This window comes from Photinus pyralis, unplaced genomic scaffold (genome assembly GCF_008802855.1).
Source record: "Photinus pyralis isolate 1611_PpyrPB1 unplaced genomic scaffold, Ppyr1.3 Ppyr1.4_LG7, whole genome shotgun sequence".
Lineage (NCBI taxonomy): Eukaryota > Metazoa > Arthropoda > Insecta > Coleoptera > Lampyridae > Photinus > Photinus pyralis.
In genome coordinates this window covers 24,142,180-24,151,131 of record NW_022170738.1, presented here as the reverse complement: position 1 = coordinate 24,151,131, position 8,952 = coordinate 24,142,180, and positions in this window count along the sequence as shown.

Sequence of the window (8,952 nt, the reverse complement as noted above, 5' to 3'; positions counted from 1 at the left end):
GATAGAAATCGCAAATTGAGAAAAATCGAGTGTGTGGTCACTGTGAAAATAATTTGCTAGAAATTTGAATTTAACCAAATGAATGGTATCACTGAAATTACATGCAATTTTCTATTCAATGAAACAAAATAACCAGGAATAGATTCGATTTTTGTTCATAATTGCAATACAAATCTGTTCATGTAAATGGTCCTCATAGGTCGATTCCTATAGGATTATTAAAATTCTTTCAAACAAAATTATCATGCAAACAGGTTGACTCCGTGATAAATGTGGAACTTGAGCGGCACAATGTACGTACGTATTGCGGATACAAGCAAACCGGCTTCAATTTCGCGAAAGTAATAATGGAGATTTAATTATGCACAAGAATAAAATGACAATGTTCTACCCTGCGGATATTAATATTGTCCAATTTATTAACTGGTAAATTTATCGATTAATTGTGTTTAAATTCCCTACCGTATGCCGTTGTATACACAATTTTGTTAATCGCACAATGCACCGTTCAATGACTATCACTAAACTTTGAGGTACTTGTTTTTAACCAGCAGTTACATTTGGTGACCCGAAAGAAAATTCCTTGTTCGTCAAAATGAGTTTGAATCTCAATTTATTTAAACACATTTTTGTTAGGGAAGCGTTTCCCAGATTCAGAATTGTCTATTTACGTAAGTCACCCTATTTTATGTAAAATTAAACTTGCAAGTAGCTCGCACTTTGTTACCAATCAGATCACTTACACGCTTCTTAACGACGCGACGGAAAAATAGCAACAACGCTCTTGTTTAGATAATTTTTCACTCAAAATAAGGCTTTAAATCATTGCAAACGGTGTTTAAAGGAATTGCTTCAAGGAAAAATTACAACAGTAGTTTATTCGTATTCAATTCATTTATACGTGGTGCGGTGAGGAACCATTTATCACAAATCCAAAATTGTATCCGGTGAAATTCGGTAGCAGCAAACTCACAATTTTCTTATTTTTGAAATCGAACAGTGAACTGAACCTTCATATCCTCAAATTCTGGAGGCATGTCTCTCGGAACATCACGATCAGTGTATATATAAATCGATTCAACGCAATAGGGGAGTTACTTGAAATTTTGGTGACTTTTGGACTCGGCCCTTAATTCAATATCCTTTTACCAACAGGAACTCAGCTAGCCTCTAGGATCTTCCGTTCAAAAGTTACCTCATGGATAAACAGACAGATGGAGAGACAGAATGCGCTATATAGTCAGCGAAAAGTAATCAGAAAACACCAAAGAATATAATGCGGTTGTTGTAACGGTGGCACTAGTACCTTGTTATTAGATTCGATATTAAGTTCAGGTTAGTAAAAAACCCGTGGCCATGAAAATTAATCTAATTAATTTGAAATTTATAGAGAAAATCATAAATAGTAATATATGTAATGGGAAACGTAAGTTGGAACTCTTTTACCATTTGATGTTTTCGTCAATATTCCAAAATGTTGTGGTAAGTAGAAAATGAAGAATGGAAGTTACATTACAGGAAATTAGGAAAGGAGAAATCTTCTGAAAGTTAATCATAGTAAAATTTGCGTTAGGAGCTGGCCGTTGGATAGTTACTCATTTTGCTAAAGCACGTAGAAAACCAAAGGTTTGTTGCAAAGAAGAGAGCTTTATTCCCTTTGTTGCATTTGTATCTTCGCATGGTATAAGTAACCTAGATAATCTGTCATTCTACACCAGTGCGCTTTTAAAAATGTAAAAGTTTCAAAGCTTAATGGATATGGATTCCAGAAATTGGAACGTCGACCAGAATAAAATGTTTGGGGTTGTAAAACAGCTAGAAATGCAATGAAAAGTAATATCCCCACACATTAGTTAGCAGCTGTCTACAAGTCACTTGTAACTACATAATTAACACAAATGCTAGTTTGAAAATGTACTGCAATGTTTTATGTATACATAAACTGAATTAACCCGTTAGTAATGTTTGGGTCGTCACTCGTTGGCTAACAGTGGAAAGTCAAAACTAAATAGTATTTGAAGTAGCCATGCCGAAACGGTTGCTAATTTACATAAAAACACGCACACAATAAATTCCGATTAATGACGCGAATAATTTAGGCGGAGTGCATGCAATATATTTCGTTAAATATTTTTCAATGATTGGATCCCTCACTACAAGCTGTAAAATCTAAATCGACCAACTGAAAGCAAAAAAAATCTTAATTCTCTGCTGTATATTAAAAATGTATTCGAACGTATTGAAAAATGGGAAAAATAAATAACTTTTTATGGCGTCACTTAAAAATTGCAATAAAACTCAATTTATACAATTCGTTTCCATACGTTTATAGCTCGAATTGAAATTCTGGCACATCGGCTGTGAATATCGATATGAAAAATTTTCCATCCTCGACCGAGATTAAATCCATACTGAACAAAGGACCTCATTATAAAAAAACCTAATGTAAGAAATTCACAGGTGGATTAACATATTTCGTCTGGATCTTAGATTTCGGTGATCTTATTTCGAATTTATTGCCACTTACATTGCAGTTTAATGGCAGGATGACAATGTTTTTCTATTCGCGTGTCTCTCCTAAGCCATGCCATTTCTCCGTTATATTCAGATTGAAATTCTAGTCTTGAGAATCAAGACATAAAGTTTATGAAAGCGGACTGATCCCAGGATATCCAACCAATCAGCTCTCTCCTACAAGTTTATTGTAATAATTCCCTACAGCTGCATACTTTACAAGCTTCAAGGGTTTCTAGTCAATACAGTATAAAGGGATGCATTGGTTGCATACAAATTTTAGCGTTTGCAGTACTTTAATTTGTGGGAAACGCAGTTAATTTTTTCTATTGTTCTCTATCCAATAGATGGAGGTCTAAGAAAACTGTAATTAGCTCAAAGATTTTTCAAATGTCGCAACGTATTAATTCCTTCGTAAATTAACATTTCTTGCGCAATATTGAGAAAGTCCGAAACTCAGCGTTTCCACTCTGAAATATCGATGGCAATAATGAAGTAAACCGTAAATGAAAAGTAAGAAGAAAAAAAGTCTAAAAATGATTATTCAAAGTAAAAATGAATGCGTAATATACATACAGCAAAACGGCCTTAAAACTTATAAGATAAATCCGCAAATGGCGTAAGCGAAGCTCGAAAGTAGAATAACGAAAGAAAACTTCACTGATTGGAAGAATAATAAAATGAAAGGAAGTTGTAGCTTTCGCCATAAACAAAGTAATGTAGACAATATTGCGGTATTAAAAGGATAACATACCTGTGTAAATAAAATCGCGATACACTTTCTGAAATGCATGTTTATGAAAGATCATCGACATCGCAAGTACGAACTTGTTTATCCTTGACCCAATTGAATCTTAGATTCTTGAAGCGTGGGTTTAAAACTATTTAATCTGGGACGAATCCAGCTGTCAACCTGTGTTGGGGTTTTGCCATTTTCCGTAAAGAAACTGCATATACCAAAGAAAACTGACTTTGTCCTAGGGGAATTTTCCACTACGCAGGAATCACTGAATCTCGACAACAAATAATACGCACTAAAATGGTAATGTGATTTTTTATATTTTGTTATCATTCAAAAAACCGGAAACTATTACTGTGAAGTGTAGAAAATTTCACGTAAATAATTAAGTTTTCTATGGGCATTTTAACGTAACTGGGTAAATTTCTTTTAGTTTTTGAATTGATCGGAAACATTGTCGTAATACTAGAGTTTCAGTTTAGTAACATTTTCCCATTTAAGCTTTAGTACCAATAATGTATTAGCAGTGAGATTATTAAAATTTCAACATAATTAGGTCAAGGTTATTATAAAACGAAGGTCAGTTTAGTGGTAAAAGTGATCACTTAGGGACGTATTACCTTCTCTTCTTATTACACTACGGAGTCTTCAGGATTCCTACTCCAAGTAAATTTTATTTTGATTAATTTGTCATCCCAAATCATGATAAGAGGGGTCAGTATCTTTTCAATTTATTTTTGATTTTATATTGCTGTGTGAAATAGCGTGCGGTCAATACGCCACTCACAAAATACCTATGCACTAAGCTCGAACAAATCAAAATTGAAACTTAAAATTTTCTAATCCCTCCTCGTACACATCCGGAATCTGTTAGTAGAAAAATCCTAATATTGACTAAAATATTTTCAATTTGAGATACTCGGTAGCGTCGATCAACTTCCGAAAATTTTAAAGAATTTATTACACAAGTTTCAATCAATGCCTGAATTAAATAATAGCACTAATAGAAAAATATGACATGAGAACACGTGCTTTAATATGCAATTTTACGTTTTACGATACACAAATGTAAAAAAAATATATAATTTAAACAAGAAGATAGTAAGCAATTCTAAAAGGAAAAACAACCCTGAGACACAAATTCAAATACAATAAAGCAATTCGTAAATAATCCTCCAGATTTACACTTAATAAATTGAAATATTGCATATGCAGGGTGTCCCGTCATTATTTTTGGTGTTTAGACCGAAATAACTTTTGCATGACGTCGTTTGTACAGCAATATTGATAAACAAGGTTTATTATGAAGCACAATTTCACTAAATCATCGCGAACATCATTTCAAAGATTGTAATCTAAACATCGTTCTTCTGCTCAATTAATGGATTATACATTGAGCAAAAAAAACCGTTGTATAAGTTTTAAATTGAGTCGCTGGACGACTACGAAAAAGAGAACTCTATTGTTTTTGGTGAAAATAAAAAAAAAGCAAGTTGAAAAGTTTTCTCGATTTTCCGGGTTTTTCCGAGAAAATGTCAATTACGCCATTTTGAAGTTATCAAGCACACATTTCAGAGTACTTGGGTATAGTTGACGCCTTATTGTTAGGCAATGTGACCGAATATAAATTTTGCACATACAGGGTGTTTCCTGAAAAACTGAATTTATTGATATAAGGAAAGTATCACCTTAACAGTGTAAATATTAACAGCGTGGGTATTTGTTTGATGTAGCATAAAGGTTCTAAATAGGAAAATCATGTGTGATGGAACACAAGTTTTGTTAAAGGGTGTTATTGCTGGAAGGTAATCTTTAGAAATATAAAATACGTGCAACATATGTTTTTTTATGCGAATGACACATGTTTTATGATCATATTTAAAAAGTTCTTACAATATAAATTCCTTGTAAACATGAGTTGTGAGATGTGAGATTCCTCTAGGGGTTTACGTGTAAATACATGGCATGTTTGTACAAATAACAACAATATTTATCGAGCTCTTTGCAAATATTGTGTTACAATTTTATAAAAAGTGGGGTAATATCGAGAGTGTGAAATGATCGGGGCGAGAATAATAAATCGTGCAAGCATTTAATTCATGTCGGACAGGAAGGATGTATAGAGAGATTGTCGTTAATCTAACTAGTGATTCTTGGCGAAGGCGATAGATTTATAGTGCTCTTCATCAAAGACCATATTAAACCAGTCCGCCACGCAAGTTCCCAATGCATGCGAGCCCTCATCAATTTTCTATAAATTAATGGCGTCGTAAGTACGTTTCGCATTAATATAAATTGAATGTGCGAGATGCGTGGTCCTGGTCAAGTTTCATAATTGAAAAATAAAAATGGTTAGGTATAAAGGATAATTTGTAAATTAGTACACGTTCCCAGTTTACTAATGAATTTTGGTTACATAGTTAGGGATGCGGAATTGTTTAAAATGTAGCTATCCCAATTAGATGTAACGGGCTTTGTTTCATGAATGTTATACGAATGTAAATGGTGTTCGTTTTGTGAACTATTTTTCATAACCATCATGTTTTATGCATACAATTAACGTGATCCTAGCGGCGTTGAGTGGTTCCGTTGTTAACCCCTTTTTCAACAAAATCCAATTTGTATTAATTTAAAAATATGTACCAGCATACACCGCAACACTATAGCCGCAACATATTGTCGAGAAACTGGAAATCAGTTAATGGTGTAAATGAGCTCCAACACTTTCGCAGTATAAACCTTCAATGAAAGGCATTAATACTTTACAAACAATGATGCGGTTATGTAAACTTTCTTATTCCAGCGACAATGGCCAGGTAAAAATTTCCCCATAGAATGTCTGTTGCATTTCAACTATAGGAGAAACAACTTTTAAACTTATTTGTTTTGTGCTGGAGAATTAGGTATTGGATTTTGGAGTAGTGCCCGGTTGACTATCAGCTGATACAAACAATATGTGGATTTGTAATATAAATACAAGTTATCATAGTCAATTTTCATTTCAATGCTATTGCAAATGGTTAGACCATCAACAATACACATTTTTAGGTATATTTCTATCCTTCCCAGTTTTACATGTTTTCTTCATGTATTGTTAAACGCAGTAGAGTATGATCATCAAGGCCTAATTATGTAAAAGCTGTAGTCAATATGTGAATGAAGCTGCACTGCCCCTGTTTCTTCTAATGACATCATCTGTCCTGCTCCTGGTTCTAAGGTAATTAGTAGAAAACATTAGCCATGTTTGCTAACATTTCCCAATACATTTTTAATGAGACCTTTATTTTCTGTTATTTGTTCTAATCAAGGCAAATGATTTATAGATTTTTATAATAAATTCTTAGGTATATATGTGATTAAATGAACTACATATAAATCATTTAATATGGTAGATCCTGATAAAACGACATTTCGAATACCCAAAATAAACCCTTATCTGTACCTGTATTTTTAAGTGTAAGCAGAAAATATTATATTTTCTTCAACACCTTCAGGATTCCAAAGAGGGCTCTTACAGACAAATACCAACAATCAAACACCACATATAACTTGGCTATTATGCTTGCAAGGAGAGAATTCCGACCACAGAACACCTGACTTTGATCTACAATTTTATGGTTTTCCATATTAAACCACACGATTGTAGATGGAGTCCGGCATTAGGTGTTCTGTGGCCGGCATTTTCTCCTGGCAAGCATAATACACCGGCTTTATGGTTTTACACCGGTTTCACGGTGGTAAGTAGTGCGTTGGACTATAAATCCGGAGGTAGGGTGTTCGAACCTGGGTTGAGGTGAATTTTTCATCTGTGGCAGAGATGGGAATTACCTCGGACCAGTTTCGAGCACTCTGCCGGCTACTCCGAATTGGATTTTCCTAATTCGTAAGGTAAATACTGGAGTAGTATGGAACAACTTAAAACCTTCTGCAGAGGCACTTCTAAAAAGAATTATGGGGGTCAGTCTGTAATTGGGCAAGAGAGGGATAATAAATAAATAAATAAATAAATAAATAAATAAATAAATAAATAAATAAATAAATAAATAAATAAATAAATAAATAAATAAATATATAAATAGATAAATAGATAAATAAATAAATCTAGCTGTATATTCGATGGATCCTCTCCATTCCAAACGACACCGTCCGTAGAACTTCAACGGAAGGGTTTAACGATAATCGACAGTAACGGCTACCGCAACTAAACAGTGTTGCGATATCTATCAGTTTTCGAAACGTTTCCCTATGCTGGTTGAAAATTCGTCTATACTTTCTATGGTGTTCCGAATGGATACTCAGGCTCCTTCTCCTCAATACAGCCACATTAAACCCCAGATGCCGGTGACCCCAAAAGACATAGAGATAACACGAGTTCCCATGGAAACCTCACAGGAACTGCTAAAATATTCCCCAAATATAACATCGACACTACCACAGATATAATGATTCTCACCTTTCTATAGAAGCGGGTGGCACAAATTAACTTGCAATTACCGGTACCAAAAAATTACCGCGCGGTTCCAGAAATCCGCAAATCGACGTAGCTAAATGGTTAGATCCCGCAAGCGGCATCAAGACGTTCCCCTTCAAGCAAAAAAAAACAAACTGAAATCTTCATTTAGACCAATTAAAAGCCAGCCAAATTCGTCACCTTACACTGTCTACTTCTAGAAGAAGACTCGCAACGTAATACGAGTAATCCGAAACTAAGGAAGACACCAGCGAACCAACATCCCTACTCTAACCAACATCCATATGCCGGTCCGATTCATATACTAAAATCCAAGTAACCGCCACAATATGCCGATTTTAAACAAATTCTCATCTTTTCAAGAAATAATATGATGATTATAGATCTCGGAATCTTGAAAAACTAATTTACAAAGTATAGGTAACTAAATATATTCGTATAACAAACTAATTTGAAGGATTTAACCCAACCCACTTGACAAGCAATGTTAAAAAAACGTTTGGTACGTTAAACGAATGTTGCATTTTGAAACAACTCAATTAAACAAAACATCAACGTTATACCAACGATACTTGAATGGCTTTTCTTTCTACCCGTGGATACGACGTTTTTGTAATGTTAAAAATTGTAACCTTTTGGACTTGCGTCGCTGGAACGGGACATTATTACGTTAAAATAACATTCAGAAGGCTAACGTTATACCAATATTACTTTGACAACGTTTTTATGCAAAACCTTGTTGCGATGTCATTATAATGTTAAGTAATGTGATGTTATTAGCGTATGTTGACGGAACCATACATAACTACGTTAGTTCAACTTTTAAAAGCTTAACATTACAACAACGACATTTTGGTACTGTTAAGTTGCACAGTTACAGTAACGTTCTTGTAATATTAAAAATGTGCCTTTGGGCATTGCGCAACGAAAAAATAGCTGGTCGGTGACTCATCACTCGGTTTAGCTTCATTTGCAGTTTAACATGTTTGTTGAATGTTGGTTTTCTGTGAATTGAGTGATGTAATTCAAAATAAGTGGAGGATAGTTTGAATTAAGTGCTTAAAAATTGTGGAGTTTTTTGGGTTAGACATTGGCGATTGTGGTTTTTTTCATCAAGGATGAACGACAACGACTTCAACAAATAAGCTGAATAAGCAATCCATTTACGGCGATTTTTACGTGTTGGATTTCTCTTTGTATTTTCCACCTTGTACGCTCATCTTTTTAT